Below are 21,955 nucleotides of genomic sequence, written 5' to 3' on the forward strand. Positions count from 1 at the left end.
GGGCACCACTGGTCTAATAGAAATAAATGCATTCGAACAAGAAACCAATGTATAGTAGACATAGCAATGGCAAAAAAATTGCCAGGCCTAATGCGAGCCAGGGAAGTCTTGTGCTTGTAATGTGGCTTCATGTTTTTAGCCGTGAGGCTCAACATGCTTGTTTGGTTGAGGTCTGAACTCGCCAAATTGCCATGGGTATTGTCCAGTTGTTGCTGTATGTTTTTATCTGCCCAAAATTCAAGCAAGCATGAAAGCATTACAGTAATGACGTTGCGTGTGTCAACAAGTTGATACAGCAAGCCTCTTCAGTGTTTTGGTACAAGCTTGTACACCACGCCCCCCACTCCCACTGGCACGCACCCGGAACCACCTATTTCAGCGGTCCAGATTTGTAGCGAATCAGCGTCCCCGGGGGCTCAGTAGGTAGGGTTGCCACCTTTCACTAATAGAAATAAGGGACACCTTTCCTCGACCGTGCGCGAAGCGCGTGCGAGAAATTTTTTGGGTGTTTTTTGGCGAAAATTGGCAGTTTTTGTAACTTTTTTTTCTTTTTTTACTTTATTTCGGTTTTAGAGTTAGGGTTAGGGTTATGCTATTTAATTATTTAGGGGAGCCAGCCCCCCAAACTCCTGAAATGCATAGAAAACAAACAGTCAGCACTGTTGTAGCTGAGGTTGTGTTTAACCGTGTGATGCGTCACCTCAGCTGCAGTAACCTAGAGGGAGTGGGATGATAAAATTGAAATGAAATGAAATTGAACAGTATGACTTTTATATTGTTGTCTGAACACTATTTATTTATTTATGTTTAAGTATTTATTTAAGTATTTTTGCATTTATGTATTTATGAATTTTATTATTTATGTATTTATTAACTGTTAATCCATTATGAATAATTCCGTTTTCCAGATGAGCATAACAACATAAAAGTTTAAATGGGCACACTATTTAATTATATTGATTAATATAAATACATGTTTATTTATTAGACTTTAAAAACTCAACATTAATGAACAATCAACCATATTAGTCAACTGAAATAGCCTAGACCTAGACTATGCCCACATCAGCAGCCAATATGTAGGCTCCTGGCTGCCAGGGCAGGTAAATAGAAATACTGACATCTACTGTAGTTAAAAACACAACCAGATAAATAAGATGTAATATCCCATACCGAATCAATCTCACAGGAGATGTTTCAGTCATGAAGAACTGTGAAACCTGTGCTTGGGTCCTTTGAGTTCTTATATTTCGGGAATATTTTTGTTCTCCTGAGGCATGCTGTTTGATGTCAGTCAGTCCACCATGCACCACACAAAAAAAAACCAACATACTTTGCAGTTTGCTTTATAAACATCTCCACTGACGCTATCAAGCCATGGGTTTGCCAGTTCCAACTCACGTCTGTACTTCTGGAGGCGATTTCTCTTTTTAGGACGCGCCGGTTGAGTATTGTCTGCTGCCAAACAGCCCGGTGATGCAGTGACTGAGCTGAGCAGATGACCGCACAGAACGTTTTAGCAACGTGAAAGCGCGAATTCTCATTGGTCGTGAGCTGCTGAGCGCACGCCCATCATACCAGAGTTGCCAAGTCTGTTTATTTTCCGCAACTTTTGGACAAAATTTTGCTTGTTTTTGTAGGTCGGCTGGCTCATTTCTCTCACAATACTGGCAACACAGGGCGTCCCGTATCAGTTCAATACGGAACGCGTCTTTTAGTTTCCAATTACGGGACGATTCCGTATTTTACGGGACGGGTGGCAACCCTATCAGTAGGACTCAGTAGGACGACCACACCCTTTTTGGGTGCGATCGGGCTGTGATTCGACACCGAATGGTTAGTGAGAAAGCCCCCTAAGAACCGCCACAAGCTGCCCTCCACCAGCCCTCCTGACGAGGGGCTTGTTAACTAGGGATGTCCGATATTATCGGCCTACCGATATTATCGGCTGATACTGGCATTAATATCGGAAATTATCTGTATCGGTTTAAAATGTTTTTTTTTTTTTTTTTAACATTTATTTAACCTTTATTTACCCAAGCAAGCAAGTAAGAACACATTCTTATTTTATTTATGGTCAAAAGTATGCATAATGTTGTGTTAATTCCATGACAAGAGATATGTAATGTTAATTACCTGAAATTATTCCCTGCATATATCGGTATCGGTTGATATCAGTATCGGAAATTAAGAGTTGGACAATATCGGTATATCGGATATCGGTAAAAAAGCCAATATTGAACATCCCTATTGTTAACCCTTTCACTACCACACTACAGAAGGTTAACCCTTTACTATCACACTATAGACCGTATATGAGTACTGGCTAAGCGTCCCGCTCTTAAGCCATACCGAGATATACCTCATCTCATGTACCTATTGTACTCCATCAACGAATAAAAAACCAAATACACCCACCACCTGCCAGGCCCCGCCCCTTTAGTAGCATACTATAAAGTACTAGGCGTGGTCACCACTCACTCTTCCTCGGAAAAAATCGTTTCCAGGAAAAGATTCCCCAAGGGAACTCAGGGCACACTAAGAGCGGGACGCTTAGCCAGTACTCATAACTAGGTTATATACATAACCTGTCGTTATATAGCGTACTTGCATCGCGTCCCGCTCTTAAGCCATACCGAGATATGGGGTAGAGCGGATGCAAGGCCCGACAGATGCACCCCCTGAGGACCCGTAAGCCCACATCAAGGGGGAAGGGGAGTCCCGTCACCCCATCCTTCCTAATGAAGAGGGGGCGCAGTCAACTTCACCCGAGTGCGAACAAGAGGGAACTAGAACCCCTTGAACACACAGCACAGGCGGAACCACGTGTGACACAACACACTGTGGCCCATACCCACACACCCCTGCTACCCCACCAAAGGATGGGAAGCAGGAGAGGCCACAGACCCCAGAACCGCCTGGGAGACAGAACCCCCTGTCATGTCCATGAGGTAAAACCTTACGAAGGGACCCGGGGAGGACCATGAAGCTGCAGCACAGATGTCCTCCACCGAGGCCCCACCCAGCAGGGCGGCAGAGGCCGCCACCCCACGAGTGGAGTGCGCCCTGACGCCCCCAGGGGGAGCCAGCCCGGCCAACGTGTAGCAGAGGGCAATGCCCTCGCACAACCAATGGGACAGGCGCTGTTTCGATAGTGCCTTACCGGCACGAGAACCACCGTAACAGACAAAAAGCTGATCGGTAGCCCTGAGGCCCTGAGTACGGCTGAGGTAAATCCCCAAAGCACGGACCGGACATGACAGGTGAAGGCCCGCCTCCAACTCACTAGCGTGAGGAGGCGGATGAAACGCCTGAACCACAATATCCCTGGAGCGGAAGGAACTCCGGATATTTTTAGGCACGAAGGCAGGATTAGGCCGCAGAGTGGCACCGCAATCGGAACGAAAAGACAGGCACTCTGGTCGTACCGAAAGAGCAGAGCTCACCCACGCATTTAGCGGAGGTGACGGCCAGCAAGAACGCAGTCTTGAACGACAGCTGTCCCAAGGGCGCTTGCTCAAGAGGCTCAAAACGGGGCCAAAGACAACCGACCGAGGACCAATTGAAGATCCCAACTTGGAGCCAAAGAGCCTTGTACCGGCTTCACGCGTCGAGCGCCAAGCAGGAAACGCTTCACAAGAGGGTGGCTGAACAAAACATCACCCTCAAATCCCTCATGATAAGAGGATATAGCTGCTGCATATACCCTCACCGTCGAAGCCGACAGTCTATCAAGGAGAGACTGGAGGTAACCCAGGACAGCATCCAGGGGACAGGACACTGGGTCCCGGCCCCCCGCCTTACACCACTCTTGGAACATACGCCATCTGCCCGCGTAAAGAGCGACAGTGGAGGGAGCATGCGCATTCCGGATGGTATCAACCACAGAAGGGTCCATCCTCTCCAGATTCACCCTCTCACCAGCCACACCATCAGACGTTGGCCAAACACCGGGTACTGAAACAACGACCCGTGTGCTTGAGAGAGGGCCGTCGCCGACCAAGGAATAAGCCATGGCGGAGCGACCAGTAGCTGGATCAGGACCGGGAACCACACTGCCGTGCCCCGGTCCGGCGCGACCAGGATCACCGTCCTGCGCTCCCTCCGTATCCGCTCCAACAGCTGACTCAACAGCTGTAGAGGAGGAAAGACGTACAGAAGGCCGGGCGGCCATGGAAACATCGAGAAGGCATCCACCCCCAAGGGGGGATGATCTGCCCGACTGACCGAGAACCACAAGGGGCACTTGTGAGAGCGTCGGCTCGCAAACAGATCCACTGAAGCCTCCCCGAAGCGATCCCAGATCTGCCTGACTATATCGTGGCGCAGTTCCCACTGGTCGCAATGAGGACCGCCCCGAGACATCACATCTGCGCCCACATTCTCTATACCAGGGATGTGGAGCGCCCTCAGACTGCGCGGCCTGCGAGATGCCCATAGCCAGAGTTCGACCGCCGCCCGGTGCAGGCGGATGGATCGAGTCCCACCCTGCCTGTTGATATACACCGCTGCAGTCATACTGTCCGTTCTGACCAGAACGTGCTCGCCTACCACCAGGTGGTCGAACCATTTGAGGACCAGGAGGACCGCCCTCAATTCCAACACATTGATGTGCAGGGTAGACGGAGCAGCATGGACCGTCCAGCTGCCCCCCACTGCGTTGGTCCGACACGTCTCTCCCCAACCCGTGAGAGAAGCGTCGGTGAAGGGTGAGCGCCTGCTGCCTATGGGGACCCCAATGGTGAGGATACCCAGCCTCCTCCAATGGGCGAGATCTCCCCATATCGACAAAGGAACCGTCAACCGTTTCCATTTGTGCCTCACCGGATCTATTCCCATACTGAAAAACCACCTCTGTATCCTCCTCATGAAGAAGAGGCCAAGAGGAACCACCATGTGAGCAGATGCCATCATACCGAGCAGGCGCATCACTTGCAGCGCCGTGACCGTCCCTATCTCTATCTATCTAGGTCGTCCTCGGATGGGCCCTCCATCGGTGCTTCCAGTCATCCCGATCCTCCATGCATCTGGCTAGCTCAGTGGTCGGCAACCTGCGGCCTCAAGGCCGCATGCGGCTCTTTAGCCAATCAGCTGCGGCTCCCTGGCCCAAAAAAATAAATCAAAATTTTTAATTTTTAATTTTAATTTTTTTATATCGATGTCATACTGTGACACTGAAATAAAAAATATTTCATCAACTAAGATATTTAGTCAACAAAAGGCTTACCTGTATGCCTGATATGTGGTGCGAAATTTGCGAACAACGAAAAATGTACTTTTTATTTTATAGATTTTCCACAAATAAGGGAAGTACTCTAATAGAGCTGCATAGTTCAGGGTTTTATTTCAAAGTAGGTTTACAGATGCAAGTGTTTTTTCTCCTTTTCTGTGTTTTATTTCAAAGTAGGTCTACAGTACACATGGTAGTCTTTTTACAAAGTGGACTACTTTTATTTTATAAATGTTCCACAAATAAGGGAAGGACTCAAATATACCTGAATAGTTCAGGGTTTTATTTCAAAGTCGGTCTACAGACACCAGTGGTTTGTCTCCTCTTCTGTTTTTTATAAAAAAATAGGTCTACACAGCCAGTATTTTTTCTCCACTTCATAAGAGTTTGAGGTTTTCCTTTGTTATAACAGGTAAAAACAGCAATTAAAAAGTCCAAATTTCTCTTTTTGTTGCTTTATAATCCAATTAATGCAACAAACTGTGTGCTATAAGTATAAAGTATAATAAATCGCAAATTACTTTGGGTATGCAATTGTCAGGCGTTTTATGCTAAATGTGGGGTATGCTTGGGGATATATAAAATGTTATACACTGTGTTATCTTCATTTTAAGGGTAAATAGGTTGTGCGGCTCCCTGAGCATTTTATTTTGTGGGACGGGGGAAAAGTGGCTCTTTTGATAGTAAAGGTTGCTGACCCCTGGGCTAGCTCATTGGTGCTTTCTGTTCCCGCATCTCTCCTGAGTACGTCCACGTAGGTTAACGTGGGACGTCCTCGTGATCGATGCCCGTGTGTTGGTTCCCACAGCACAAGTTTGCTGGTTGGCATCTCATGGTGTCTCTGGCAGTGACCTGCCAGCCTCATTCTCCTGACTGCCACTTTATCGCTCACCTTTAGCACCCCCCCATACAAGTTTGCATTAGTGACATGCTCATCCCTGTTGATGTTGAGCACCACACGCATCATTCTGGTGTAGCACCCATCCAAGGACTTCTGCAGGGTGGGCTTCAAGGTCCAGCATTCACTGCCATACAAAAGGACAGACTCAACTGTTGCATGAAAGAAGTTGAGCTTGATTTGACGGGGGAGGTTGGATTTCCACACACTGGTCATGCCGTTCAGAGCCCTCCACGCAAGTGCCTTCCTCACTTTAAGGTCTTGCTCGGACGAGTTGACCCACGAGCCCAGGTACTTGAAATCACTGACTTCCTTTAGAGCAGAGCCTCCTGTTGTCCTTAGAGGTGGATGATCCGGGAGGATGTTATACATTATGACCTCGGTTTTCTTGGCATTTAGCCTAAGGCCAACCTTGGCGCACTCCGTCTCCACTCTGCACAGGAGTTCCTGTGCCTGCTCCACCTGGTCAGAGAGCAGGCTGATGTCGTCCGCGTAGTCAAGGTCTGTTAGGACTATGGCAGGGTGTCGTCTCGATCTCCTTGGGGTTATTGTGAGACCAAGTTCCTGCTCCCGTCCATTGATGGCCTTCCTGAGCGCATAGTCGAGGACTATGGCGAAAAGGAAGGGGGCAAGGGTGTCCCCTTGCATCACTCCAGCCAGGATGTCAAATTCTTCACTGTTGCCGTCTGGGGTTACCACCTTGGCCCTTGTACCCGTGTGCATGGTCCCTATGGCCCGGAGTAGATTGGGAGGGACTCCGTAGGCCTTGAGTATCCTCATCATCACGGCTCTGTGTATCGAGTCAAAAGCCTTTTTGAAGTCGATAAAGCACAGTACCGATGTCAGGTCCCTCCCAGACGGAAACCCCCGAGCGCGTGTAGGATAGACACCCTCCGTTGCTCCGAGAGGGTTACAATCATGGGCCTTGATCTCAACGTCAAGCCCAAGTACTCCACCTGTTGACTGGGAAGAGGCATACTCTTCTTCCAGTTCACAGCAAAACCCAGCCTGGTGAGGAATTCCACCACCAGCCTGGTATGAGACCTGGCAACCTCCTCCGACCGGCTGAGGAGTAGAATGTCGTCGAGATAGAATAGAACCCGTATTCCTCGACGACGTAGAGGCTCCAGTGCAGTCGCTACGCACTTGGTGAATGTGCGGGGAGCCAGAGAATAGCCGAACGGCAACCTCTGGTACTCGTATGCTACGCCCTGAAACAGGAACCGTAGGAACTTCCTGTGAGGAGGGAAAATCGGGATGTGAAAATACGCATCCTTCAGGTCTATGGAGGTGAACCAGTCTCCCCTTCTGACAGCAAGCAGCAGGAGTTTGACGGTCAACATTCTGAATGGTCTCGCTACAATCAGACGATTGAACGCGGACAGATCCAGTATAGGTCTGACCCCTCCCGTTTTTTTGGGCACCAGAAAATAACGGGAGTAGACGCCTGACATCGCGGCCTCTCTCGGGACCACGACTATAGCCTGCTTCGCCAACAGAGATCGAATCTAGTCGGCCAGGGCTGTCACTAGGGATGCACGATATTGATTTTTTGACACCGATAACTTTATGCTCCTCAAGCCGATACCGATATTTATTGTATTATAATATTTTTTTTAACTATATATACACATTTCAAGTGTAAACAATAGATACAGCTAGCTACTACTGACATTATCACAATGTCAGTAGCCTAGCTATATCTATTTTATTGTGATGAAATATAGTAATGCATAATTTAGGCACCTTTAGTTTAGTTTATTTCGTTTATAAAGGACAGTGTATAATGGCAATCGTTTGCATTAAACAAATGGATGAGTGCACCAGATTTAGCAAGAAGCTATCATTTCCATCTATAGTCCTATGTACTGTAACGTTTCATAGCTATTTAAGTTTATTTAGATAATAAAGGGCAGTGTATAATGACAATAGTTTGCATTAAACAAATGGATGAGTGCACCAGATTTAGCAAGAAGCTATCATTTCCATCTATAGTCCTATGTACTGTAACGTTTCATAGCTATTTAAGTTTATTTAGATTATAAAGGGCAGTGTATAATGACAATCGTTTGCATTAAACAAATGGATGGGTGCACTAGATTTAGCAAGAAGCTATCATTTCCATCTATAGTCCTATGTACTGTAACGTTTCATAGCTATTTAAGTTTATTTAGATTATAAAGGGCAGTGTATAATGACAATCGTTTGCATTAAACAAATGGATGGGTGCACTAGATTTAGCAAGAAGCTATCATGTCCTAACGTTATAGCTATTTAATCACAATAGTGTCGCAAGTGTTTTTGTGGCTCCAGTCCACGGAACGTTGACAGAATTAGCAAAACACCTTATCGCCGGAGGCATAAAAGTCATTAGGATACTGCTCTGCTCTGAATTGAGGGCTTATTGGGGAATTTCTTAGCTTCAAGTCAAGTCAAGTCAAGTCAAGTCAAGAGTTTTAATTGTCACGGCATACAGGTATACAATGAAATGCGGGTGGTCTTGCCCGCAACGATGTGCAATACAGTGGTACATATAATAGAATCAAAAGAAGAAAACAACATTGTGCAGTAACAGGTAGCAGGTAACATGGAGTGACATCTCGGTATCTGTACATAGTTATTTACAGAGCATGTGGGACATGCTAGTTAGCTTTGGTAGTGCAATACACTGTTCCTGTTATTCTAATTTAAAGTGTCCTTTCCTTTGGCCATAAGTGTGCGTGTGTGCGACATGAGTGTGTGCCCGCTCATGTTAAAGTGTTAAGTGGCTGCTCGTGTGTGAGCGTGCACAGTGTGCGTGTCGTGTGTGTGTTCATGTGTGCTTGTGTGTGGACAGTTCAATGTTCTGAGCACTCAATGTTCATTGTTCATGGCTCTGATGGCCTGGGGGAAGAAGCTGAGCCTAAGCCGCTCTGTCCTAGTAGCTGGGGTTCGCAGGCGTCTGCCTGACCTCAGCAGCTGAAACAGGCTGTTATTGGGGTGGTGAGGGTCTTTCATTATCCTGCAGGCTCTGGATTTGCACCTCTTGTTGTATAGAACCTGCAGGGGGGGTAGTGCAATACCCGTGGTACGCTCGGCTGAGCGCACCACTCTCTGTAGGGCCTTCTTGTCCTGTGCCGTGCTGTTTCCATACCAGGCAGTGATGTTTCCGGTCAGGATGCTCTCTACAGCTCCTGAGTAGAAGGACTGGAGTATCTTCCCCGATACTCTGAACTTCCTTAACTGTCTCAGGTGGTAGAGACGCTGTTTCGCCTTCTTTACTACTGTTTCTATGTGTGTTGACCATGTCAGGTCCTCTGAGATGTGGACCCCCAGGTACTTGAAGCTGCTCACCCTGTCCACGGTAGCCCCGTTTATCATCAGTGGTGTGTGTGTCTCCTGCTGTCCTCTCCTATAATCCACGATCAGCTCCTTGGTTTTTCCAATGTTCAGGAGCAGGCTGTTGTCCTGGCACCAGCGTTCCAGTACCTCAACCTCCTCCCGGTAGGCCTTCTCGTCGTTGTCCGAGATCAGCCCCACCACCACAGTGTCATCTGCGAACTTCACTATGGAGTTGGAGCTGAATTTGGCCACACAGTCGTGTGTGTAGAGTGAGTACAGCAGGGGGCTCAGAACACAGCCCTGGGGGGACCCGATGCTCAGGGTGATGGTGTTGGAGGTCTGACCCCCCACCCTGACCGCCTGGGGTCTTTCGCTCAGAAAGTCCAGTACCCAGGCGCTCAGGGCGGAGCTCAGACCTAGCTCGATCAGCTTGTCCACCAGTCTGGTGGGGACTATGGTGTTGAACGCTGAGCTGTAGTCAATGAACAACAGTCTCACATAGCCCCCCTTCTGACGGTCAAGGTGCGAGAGGGTGCTGTGCAGTACCTGGGAGACCGCGTCGTCGGTGGACCTGTTTGTCCTGTATGCAAATTGCATAGGGTCCATATCACTGGGGAGGGAGGCACAAATGTGGTCCTTGACCAGCCTCTCGAAACATTTCATGACCACAGAGGTGAGTGCCACCGGTCTGTAGTCATTTGGACATGCTGGGGAGGGTTTCTTCGGCACAGGGATGATGGTAGACATCTTGAAGCAGGCAGGGACCACTGACTCCGCCAGTGATTGATTAAATATGGCGGTGAACACAGGGGCCAGCTGGTTGGCACAGGTCTTGAGTATACGTCCTGTTATGCCATCTGGGCCAGCAGCCTTCCTGGTGTTCACCTGCATAAATGCTCTTCTCACACTGTGTTCCGACAACGAGAGAGCATCCCCCCCCCCTCGCGGTTGCCCCCCCCCCCTCCACAACAGCCGGCGCGCCAGTGACGTCACTAGCCGGAGAGCCAGCAGCGCCACTGTCTACACCAAACCGAGCGTAGAAGATGTTGAGCTTGTCCGCGAGGGAGGCGTCATCGCTCCCCATTGAGGGGGCGCTGACTTTATAGTCAGTTATTGTCTTCAGTCCCTGCCATAATCCTCTTGTGTCGTTTTGTGCCATTTGTGTCTCCAGTTTATCAGCATATGTCCTCTTAGCAAGTTTGACAGCTTTGCGTAGAGTATAGACTGAAGCCTTATACTCCTCCATGTTTCCTGACTCTCTACCCAGGTTGTAGGCGGTGGTACGAGAGTTCAGAGCTGCTCTAATAGTGCTATCCACCCACGGTTTCTGGTTTGGGAAAATCCGCACCGTTTTCCTGGGGACAATACCATCAGCTATTGTTGTGATGTAGCACACCACTGTGTCTGCTAGCTCACTGACGTCACTGGCGCTTCCTTTGAACATATCCCAATCCGTGTCTGCAAGCACGTCCTTGAGCGTGGCCTCTGATTCGTCGGTCCACTTCTTTGTCTCACGTGACACGACGGCGTCACGTGATCTCTGTTGATATGCCGGAAATAGCAAGATGGAGTCATGATCGCTCGAGCTTGTGGACCCCGTTAATGGCGGAGCGGCTACTGCCTTGTAACCGGCTTTGAACGGGGAATAGCAGTGGTCGAGTGTGTTCTTCCCTCTGGTGGAGCAAGCGATGTGCTGAAAAAAGGACGGCATCATTTTCTTCAGGTTGGCCTGGTTGAAATCGCCGGCCACTACCATCGCTGCGTCTGGGTGTTTGATCTGGTGTCTGTTGAGATGATCGTGTAGTTCGCCCAGCGCTTTGCCCGTATTCGCGTGTGGGGGAATATACACGGCAGTCATGAAGACTGCGGTGAACTCCCTCGGGAGGTGAAACGGACGACATAGGATAGAAAGATGTTCCAAGTCCGGCGAACACGAGTTTGAGAGGACCTGCACCCCCTCGGGATTAACCCAGGAATTGTTCGTGATGAGGCAGACTCCGCCGCCGATGGTCTTTCCTGAGCCAGCGTTGCGATCTGCACGTAAGACTGTGAAGGCATCCGAGGGAGAGACGCTTTTGTCTGGAGTCGTCGACGTGAGCCATGTCTCTGTGAGACATATAATGTTGATGTCTCTCATCTCCCGTTGGAACCGGACCCTCGCTCTCAGGTCATCCATCCTACCCTCCAACGAACGGGCATTCGCCAGAAAGATGGATGGAATTGCTGGGCGGTAAGCAGCTCTTTTTAGTCTCAATCTGATACCTCCACGTCTCCCTCTGTGTCTCCTGCTGCCGTCGCCTTTGTTCTTTTCTTTGCCGCCATTCTCCCGTCTGATTTCTGCTGGCCATTCTATGTCAAAAGTGTCTCCAAACTCCTCTTTGAGCCCGGGGTTCAGGTCCATAAGTGTCTGACGGTCGTATGACGTACCCGCCAGTGTTGCTTTAAATAAAAAAGTAGCAAAAACAAACATAATAGCTAAAAGTGAGTACATCGTTGCGGAGCTAAAACCAGAGGCGTCTGACCAGGGTCGCGTCCTCTTGACTATGTTAACACCGAAGCAGCGAGACGCTTGGAGACTGCTGTGTTGTGTGTAACCCGCTCTAGCGTCCGCCTCCCCGGTCGCGTGTGCACCAAGCGTTCCACCCAAAAACGGAATTTCAGTCCAGATTAGGCCAAATTCTGCAATATTCCACGTTTTGCAGTTGATTCCATTTTTATTGGTTAATTCCGCGATTCCGTCCGCGATTCCGTGAACGCGGATTTCATATGGCTCTAACAGACAGCTCTGCTCTCATAATGGCGGACAGAACAAAATGTTCAAAAGTCTGGGTCTATTTTACTAAAGTCGATGCTGACAACGCTCGTTGCCACAAGTGCAACAAGACATTTGCCAGTAATGTATAAGCGCTGGTACTTGTCAATGTGGCTGGCGGGGAGATAACGTTAGCTCAGAGTAGAGTAATGGCTGACAATCCGGAGGTAAATAAACGAACGAGAGCTTCTGATTGGTGGTAAGAAGAAGAAGAAGAGGTGGGTGCAAGCCGTGGGACGTAATTGGCAGATCGACTGTCTGTCTCCGAATGTAACGTGAGTACGTCACAGCCAAGAAAGGGAGCGCTGGATTTGTGAAAAACTCCCTGTTCCTAAACCACACGCTATCAGTTTTACCACAGTACTGGCAAAACAGGAGGAGGCTATAATAAAAACAAGCGCCCTTCATCCAAATCCACCCACGACGGATTTCTTTTAACCAAAAAATGTATTATATGTTATCGGAGCTATCAATAACGTTATCGAGTTTATCGGGATGACGTCATAATTGCTGATATCGTGCAATTATCGTGCATCCCTAGCTGTCACTGCTTCTGACCCTGACAATAGGGTCTGTACCAAACCTGAAAACGGAGGGTGGGGTTGTGCGAACTGCAAAACAAGCCCCTCCCTCAACGTTCTCTCTATCCACCCCTCCAAACGGCATTCTTGTCGCCATATGTGAAAATAATCCCACAGCGCACCCGCCGTCAACTGACGCTGGGCCGCAAGGAACAGTAGATAGGTGGCCCGGTCCCTCCCGCTGTGCGACGCACTCAAGGGGGGACCCCGACAGAAAGGGCCGGTTTGATAGCTGCCATCAAACTGGTTGACACACACACCCCCCCTGAACACCCCTCTAGCGCATGCCGAGGAGTTGTTCTACAGCTAGACATGCAAGGCGTGAGGACCCCATGGGCTCCTACACGCCGTAGCCCTGCAGTGATATTGCCATCACCCAAATCACGCTCGCCTCTTCTTTGCAGACCACTGCCGCTCTCACGGGAGTGGGAGGCATCAGCGTGATACCCCGCCTGGTGAAGGCGAGGCTGGGGTAACCCTTGCTGAGCATTCAACCGAAGAGGCCTCGAGTCCCCCTGCTGACCACTGTAAATAGTGGCAGCCGTAACACCAGGCTCACCCATCACACAACGCGTGGTGCAGGAGCCACGCGACAGCACAACATTCTCACGGACAGACCCAGGCTCAGCCATCAACTGGGTGTCAGCCCCTGTCTCCATGAGAAGCGAAAAGTGGGGCCGCATGCGCTTCAAAGAAGGTTCGCGGCCCGCAGCCAAAGGAAAACGATCAGAGCCCCGCTTCCGTGGGTAACGGAGAGAGGATTGAACGGGGAGCGGGCTGCTCGCGGCAGAATGACGACGGCTTGTTTGTTCCAAGCCGAGTACACCCAAAATGGCCGATCCCTCTGCCGCCAAGGCTGTCGGCCTTGTGGATCCCTGTTGACTCTCCGCCCAGGGTACCACTGGCGGGGGAAACATGGCCGCCTGTCGAGGGCCTCGCCACAGTCGCTGACGAGGCCGTGCTCCAACCTCTGGCTGCATAGCGTGAGGCGTTGTGGGACCCAGATCAACAACCGCCTGCGCCTCCGCAGAACGACCAAAAAGTCCTTCTGTGGAAAAAGGAGCCGTGAGGAGAGAAAATCTATCTTCTTCCCCAAGAGGAGATTGCTCCAACCAGATATGCCTATTAACAAACGTTGATAGCATCCTAATCCTCCCCGCAGTTATAGCTTGCGACTGAGTCAAGATCTCTATAACACCTAGGGATGGGTACCGAATTCGGTACTTTTGAGGTACCGAACCGAAACACGTCGGTACTACCGAGTATCGAATCAAGTGAGATACCGATTTTTTTTTTTTTTTCTTTTTTTACTTTTTTTTTACTTTTTTCTTTTCATGTCAACATTCACACGCACAATATATGCTTACCTAGGATTTGACTTGATTCAACAACAAAGCAGTCGGAGCAATGGCAAGCCGAAAACTGTCGAAATTGTAGTTATTTGAAGTTTGGATTTTTTTTTTCACGACTGAGGTAGGTAAATAAAATTTCTTGAGACTAAAGTACCGAAAAAAGGTACCGTTGGGTACCGGTATCGATTCACAGGTACCGGTACAAATGTGAAAGGTACCCATCCCTAATAACACCACAAACATGCAAAATGTTTTCAGTGTCGGCTGGTCCCGTAGCCCCACTACCAGACGCTAAGGTGGACAGGAAAATAGTCAGCTGAGCCATAACACTGGCCGCCGCTAAATACCATCCTGCAGCAGTATAGCTCTCATCCGTCCATACTGCCACCCTCCGAGCCGATTCGCTCTCAAGCATCGGCCGGGTGGGACATCGTTCATCCCCGCCGGGGCACAGGATCAAAGCTACCTGGCTACTTAGCCACGGTACACCCGGCCTGCACCCTGTTGTCAACCCATTTACCTGTAAAAAGGGTAAATAGGACTCAGCAAAACCCCCCACATTAGCTACCGACTGACCTTCATTAATGAACCGGGCAAGAGGAGGGAAAAGCGGCAACATCCCACGGCGGGGAACATTAGAACAGCGACAGCGATTTCAGCATTAGCATTAGCATTAGCAGTAGCATTAGTGTTAGCAGCATGCTCCAGGATCGCCCGGAAACCGTCCACTTCAGTGGAACGTTCACCAAGCCATCCCGCCCCTGGCGCCGACACACACTTCACAGCATTACTAACACTAGCATCAATGCCTGATGACACAGGGCCTACCTGTGTACAAGCCGGCTCGATAGCCAAACCTTGCACGCTGCTCCTCGATCTGCTGCCACAAGATGAGGAAACATCAGCATAGGCCCGACGTGTCGTTGAAACATGCCCCGAAGATTCCAGGGGTAAGCAAACCTCCGGTAAGCATTCAATATTACGCAATTTCTCGAATCTTTTCATATCACTAGTTGCATAGGGCGACTTGCATCCGCTATGATGGAAACGAAAAAAGAGGAAGAGTGAGTGGTGACCACGCCTAGTACTTTATAGTACGCTACTAAAGGGGCGGGGCCTGGCAGGTGGTGGGTGTATTTGGTTTTTTATTCGTTGATGGAGTACAATAGGTACATGAGATGAGGTATATCTCGGTATGGCTTAAGAGCGGGACGCGATGCAAGTACGCTATATAACCTTCTGTAGTGTGGTAGTGAAAGGGTTAACCCGTTGTCACATGGCAGTGAAAGGGTTAACCTTCTGTGTTGTCGCAGTGAAAGGGTTAATCTATTAGCATGTGTGCGTTTTGGAGCCAGGAACACTGCCTGCCTAATGTACCGCTCAGTTTGTAAACATTGTTTTCTCTCTGGTGTGTTGGGCGGCCAGGCAGGGAAGGAAATGATTCATTTAGAATTTAGTGTTGTGTTGCACTTGCTACACCCACCAAAGACACTGGGGAATACTGCTGCTGCTGCTGGGAAATACATTACTACAATATGTTCCATTGATTTCAAGGAAATCGTATAAAGTTGTTGAAAAGATACATAATATGTCCCCCAGCTTTCCCACCTGACTTTAGTACCGGTCGTGAGTTAGTCTAACCTGACTTTAGTAGTACCGGTCGTGAGTTAGTCTAACCTGAGGTTAGTAGTACCGGTCGTGAGTTAGTCTAACCTGACTTTAGTAGTACCGGTCGTGAGTTAGTCTAACCTGACTTTAGTAGTACCGGTCGTGAGTTAGTCTAACCTGACTTTAGTAGTACCGGTCGTGAGTTAGTCTAACCTGAGGTTAGTAGTATCGGTCGTGAGTTAGTCTAACCTGACTTTAGTAGTACCGGTCGTGAGTTAGTCTAACCTGACTTTAGTAGTACCGGTCGTGAGTTAGTCTAACCTGACTTTAGTAGTACCGGTCGTGAGTTAGTCTGACCTGACTTTAGTAGTACCGGTCGTGAGTTAGTCTAACCTGACTTTAGTAGTACCGGTCGTGAGTTAGTCTAACCTGACTTTAGTAGTATCGGTCGTGAGTTAGTCTAACCTGACTTTAGTAGTACCGGTCGTGAGTTAGTCTGACCTGACTTTAGTAGTACCGGTCGTGAGTTAGTCTAACCTGACTTTAGTAGTACCGGTCGTGAGTTAGTCTAACCTGACTTTAGTAGTACCGGTCGTGAGTTAGTCTAACCTGACTTTAGTAGTACCGGTCGTGAGTTAGTCTAACCTGACTTTAGTAGTACCGGTCGTGAGTTAGTCTAACCTGACTTTAGTAGTACCGGTCGTGAGTTAGTCTAACCTGACTTTAGTACCGGTCGTGAGTTAATCTAACCTGACTTTAGTAGTCAACTTGACCTTTACCTTATTATGGCCAAATCATACATCTATGGATAGGGAAAATGCTCCTCTTTCCAATGGCAGGGTTGAATCTGGATTTAGTAATTTCCTTGCGGTTTTTACGATAATTAGCATTTTCCGATAAAAACATCGTATAAAACATCGGTAAAAATTTAAATATACACTTTGACTACTGTTTTTGATAGGGTTATGGTCTTTACTCTTGGCTACAAAAAATATATTTAAAAACATTAACCTCTTAACATCCAAGGGCCCACATGTGGACGATTCTTTGCCGACCACTAGTGGCTCGGGTGTGCATTTCTTTTAATACAATAGAATTAAAGCCCTATTTGTTGCCCGTCGATTGCCCTTTCAGGTGACAAAATCCGTTCAGCGGTTCTCGAGTTACATGCCGATATGTGAGGCGTGCCCCAAAGTACGCAAAAGTACACATTACCACCCCCGACTCCCGGGGCTCTAGCTCCGTCAATCATTTGGCGATCTCGAAAATCTTTGCACAGGGTTGTAATACGGTCTCTATTGATCGATTTATGATAAAGAAAAGCAGGGTCCCCCTATAGGGGGACCTTAAGGATCTGACCTGACTTTAGTAGTACCGGTCGTGAGTTAGTCTGACCTGACTTTAGTAGTACCGGTCGTGAGTTAGTCTGACCTGAGGTTATGGATGCACCGATCCGATATTGATATCAGATATCGGCCCCGATATGACTAAAATAGCTGGATCGGATATCGAAAAAAATTATATATATTTTTTAAAACACAATGGATGCCAGCCATTAGACGCGGACCGCTGTAGCTGGGCCAAGCGTTAAAAGATACGACTGCATGACCTTATTTGTAGAGCTAAATCTATATTCTATATTATAGCCATGGATACAATATTATAGTAATTTGACACTGTGGTTCTTCCGGTCAAGATGCAAAAAAGAGATATTTTTTCCATGCATACATTCCCGTGTTATACCGTGGTGAATATAACTATGGTTTTACAGCGGTATGGGGTAATTCCTAAAAGGCTGCGTAATAGCCATATAGGTCAATTCTACTATTTGCGTTGGCGTTTCTTGCCTATACACGCTAGTATTCCCGAATCAAATATATACAGTAGCTATTATGTTTCATCATGAATGCATGAAGGGGGGCGGGGGGGGGGTCTTTCTGATTATTGATTACCAGTAACAGCATTAGTGTTGAACGCTAAAAACGCTGATCAGCTGGATCGGTATGAAAACCTTGCACAATCAAGCCAGAATTTACGTCAGATGATCCTTACCTTTGATCGTGAGTATTCAAAAAATAATATTCCAATTATTTGATCGATATCTGCTCCATCCGATTTCCAATTGGCCCACGACATAACCCACCACAGCATATGCATCGGATGTCCAGTAGAGGTTTGGATGCGACCGATTGAACCTCTAGCCTTGCCGTCTACTGAAAATCTGCGCCCGGAGACCTTTCAGTGTAACACAGGGTCTGGAACAGGGTTTACTGCAGCTCGATACCGCCACCTGGGGGAATCTGGCCGGTACTGCACCCTCGGCATCACAGTAGGCCTTCTAACGGCAACATACGGGTCCCTGGCATTGAATAGGATATTCAAATTACATAATTTTTTTTAAATAAGCAAAATTTTTATATTACGTGTGTTGGAGCCATTCTATTGTGTTCTTAGTGTATCTATCATTTATTTACATTTAGTTTCTGCACCTCTGTAGTATGGGTGTAACGATGCATTGATTAATCTAAATCAGTGGTTCTCAAACTATGGGTCGCGACCCAAATTGGGGTCGCGGGTAGGTGACAGTGCGCATTGGCATGCGCATTTACTTGCGCATTGGCAAGTACATTTTTTTTTATTTAAAATTTTTTTATGGTCTGGCAACATATTGAAATTACACAATGTGGGGTCCCCAAAAAAAAATCTTAAATAAAATGGGGTCACGGTATGAAAAGGTTTGAGAACCCCTGATCTAAATGCATAGATTCTAATGTGTTCGATTCGATGCATCGATTTGAATATGTTAGAATCGATTATAATCGAAATTAATCGAAAAAAATAATATATATATATATATATTTTTTGTGTGTGTGTGTAGGCCTATTGTTTTTATTGACCTATATTCCGTTCATGCTGAGTGAATCAGTTCCCCCAGCCACATTTGTGTATTCAAAATGTTTTGGGGAATTAACTGATAGAAAATGTATCGAACATTTATCGAATCGAATCAAATCGTGGTCAAATTAAGAGATTTCATGATGCCCGAAGAATCGTAATCGAATCGAATCGTTGTGAGGTCGAATCGTTACACCCCTACTCTGTAGTCATCTACCCCACCTAGTATCCAAAGGCTGGTAGTGCATGTTGAGAGTGGGGGGTGGGGACTTTTGGAATCTCAGGTGGCTTAACACATTGGGCGCCATGCATTGTGCCCATCATTATGCCCTCTCTGCCACCGCTGTAAGCCTATGGAGATGTTTACCTTCTTTGCAGGGCTATAACTTTTTAAATATTATAGCTATATCTGCATTACTATGGCCCATTCAACATCGGGTATCTATCGTTCCGGATGTGGGAACGTTATATTTTTTCATTCATACATTGTTGTGTTAATACCGTCGAGAATATAAGTATGTTTTTAAGCTTTTCTGCTGTAATTCCAAAAACGCTAGTTATAGGCCCTGAAGCATATGATAGATTATCGATTGGCGTTTCTTTCCTATACACGCTATATTTAAAAATTCAAATGTATATGATCGGTATGCATTATGCTTCATCATGCGTGAAGGAAAGGGGGGGGGGTCGTTTATAATTCCTTGATAGTCAGTAACGGCTTTATTTAGTATGGGTTGATATATTGATCAGACTGATTGCAAACAAAGAAATGGACAATCAAGCTGAAAGTAACATTAGTGTCCTCTTACCGTTCACCGATGAGACTGGAGGAAAAAGATCCCACTTATTTGACGTCGATCTGCTAGATCCATTTCCGGTTTGTATGACGCAATAAACGCCGAAATCATATAGATTATTGCGTTTTGAAAGCGATCCAAATGCACTCGAGTGTGTATATTGATCCATGCCACAATATATCTCTGGCGGAGGAATTTCTTCGATGCACCGATCGCCACTTCCGGTTTGGCGTGAGTGTAACTCGCCCGACCATCCACCAGGCAGCGGTATTAAGGCGTTGCAATATCAGAACAGGGTCCGGCTGCGATCCGGAGGGAGGCTGGATGAATTATGAATGCCATGGCGAAAAAATGAAATATTGATCCCAAACACATGATACACCGTTGTTGGTGTTCAACGCATGGCGGGCAATAGCGATTTACGCCGTTTATGGCGCACAATGTGTTAATGAGCAGGAAGAGAAGGCCTAGGCTTGGTAAAAATGTTTGGTGAAGGTGCCAGGTTATACATTTTTCTTTAAACCACATCAGTGTGAGAATTCAGTTATTTTTTACTTTGATGTTTTCTTTAGATGCTTCAGATGCTTAAAATAAACCTATAATTTAATTCATAATACCTTGGATCTCGTTTTGGATTTTTTTTGGAATGTGCGTGTTAAAGACACTACCTGGTTGACCAACAAGAAGCCAATACAACATGTCTGGCACCCAACCGCTGGCGAGCAAACACGTAATATTACGTGAGTGGCACCCAACGTGTTAATATAATAATATATATAAAATAATAAATAAAAATTCTGTACATTTATATCTATGTGTTCATTTGTTACATTTTGTTTCACTAAGTTAGGAAAGTAATGTTTTTAAGTCAAGCCTGACTTAAAAAATAATGATCCCAGTCTCTTCCACACAGTGAGGCATACAGTTTATTAATTGAAGAATGGGTATCGGACCAGTACTCTTTATCGGCCGATACCCAAAGCCCAGGTATCGGTATCGGGACTGAAAAAGTCGTATCGGTGCATCCCTACCCAGGGGTGTAAAGTACTTGAGTAATTGTACTTCGTTACAATACTTAAATACTGTTTTTGGGGATTTGTACTCAAGTATTATTAGGTTTGTATACTTGTACTTTTACTCAATTACATTTCAGAGAAAAAAAACACACTTTTTACTCCTTACATTTAAAATGCAGACCTACAAAGTACAAATTACAAATCTCGCAGGTCCAACCATTTTAATTAGTATATTTGTTTCTCTGGCCGAACTAACGTTATTAATCCTGCGGCCTCACTTTATTTAAAAACAGCCAATCAAATCCCCATCAATGGAAAATGAACCCGCCCAATGTGCCTATACCCATGCTGATTGGTCCTTGTGCAAGACTAGAAAGCGGGGCTCTTTGATGAAACACCTGCTATCAGAAGAATAGACAGTCAGAAAAAGTTTTTACGTTTACTTTTTAGTAGTTAACACTTTGACTGCCCATCACAAGTTTTCTCGGGTTTACCCCCCGCTGGTTGAAGGCCCATCACGAGAATTCTCGTATTTTCTCGTTTTTTTTTATTAGCGATCTGAAATCATATTTCATCAACCAAGTCTACCGTTGGAAAATCAACCACTCCAGGCGCTCAGATGTGAAAAAAGCGCCCCCTATTGTCTCCCAGATGGTAATTCACCCTTTTGGATTGAACTCAATGAAAATGAATGAGAAAAATCCACGTTTTACTTCTCACTCATGCAACCGCCGTCGACCAGTTTAACTCTGGAGCTTCAGAGCAGCGGAGATTATGTGTTTTTACACTATACTCGGTGGATCAATAAAATGATCGATTTTTTCGAATGGCGATCAGGAATTGGAATAATCCATTTGGATACCATCTGATCTCAGGTAAGGAATCTATGTTACCAGGTTTAGGATAATCAGATCAGTTTTCACAGAGATATAAGCTTTTATGTGATTACGTGATATGGCTGTTTCACTGTGCGAGCGGTCAGTAACTAGGAGAATCGATTTTCAGCTTGCGGCACGAGCGTGCATGCGCACACATATACTATCGATAATCTAGCGTTTATTTTAAAACGATTCATAAATAGGCCGAAAAATGACAACGTTCTAGAATATTCCAGTAAAGGGCGATTATCATAGAATGTCTTATTTTTTCCGTGAAATCGAGTGCTTTTCAAAATGCTAGAAAATGGAAATTAACCGATAAAAAAACAATCTGCTTTGACAATGTTGACTGGGAAATGAGTCTTTGATAAGCGACGGGCAGATTAGACACATAGCCATAATTTAAAACATAGATTAGGCGATATTAACGCTAACATTGAAGTGGTGCTGGGCATTCAAGGGGGTAAAATGGAATTAAGCTTGTGCAATCAAAGTGTTAAGCACATTTAAAAGTAGAAACTTTTTGACTTTTACTCAAGTGTGTTTTTAGCCAGATACTCTGACTTT

General features: G+C 46.6%; 1 protein-coding gene across 2 annotated transcripts in view; it reads right to left on the minus strand.

Moving 5' to 3' along the window:
- tnfaip2a (tumor necrosis factor, alpha-induced protein 2a) overlaps positions 1-21,955 on the minus strand; it is a 103,595-nt gene that overhangs the window by 31,864 nt on the left and 49,776 nt on the right. The window lies entirely within an intron of this gene.

The sequence above is a fragment of the Notolepis coatsorum genome (genome assembly GCF_963971535.1).
Source record: "Notolepis coatsorum genome assembly, chromosome: 1".
Lineage (NCBI taxonomy): Eukaryota > Metazoa > Chordata > Actinopteri > Aulopiformes > Paralepididae > Notolepis > Notolepis coatsorum.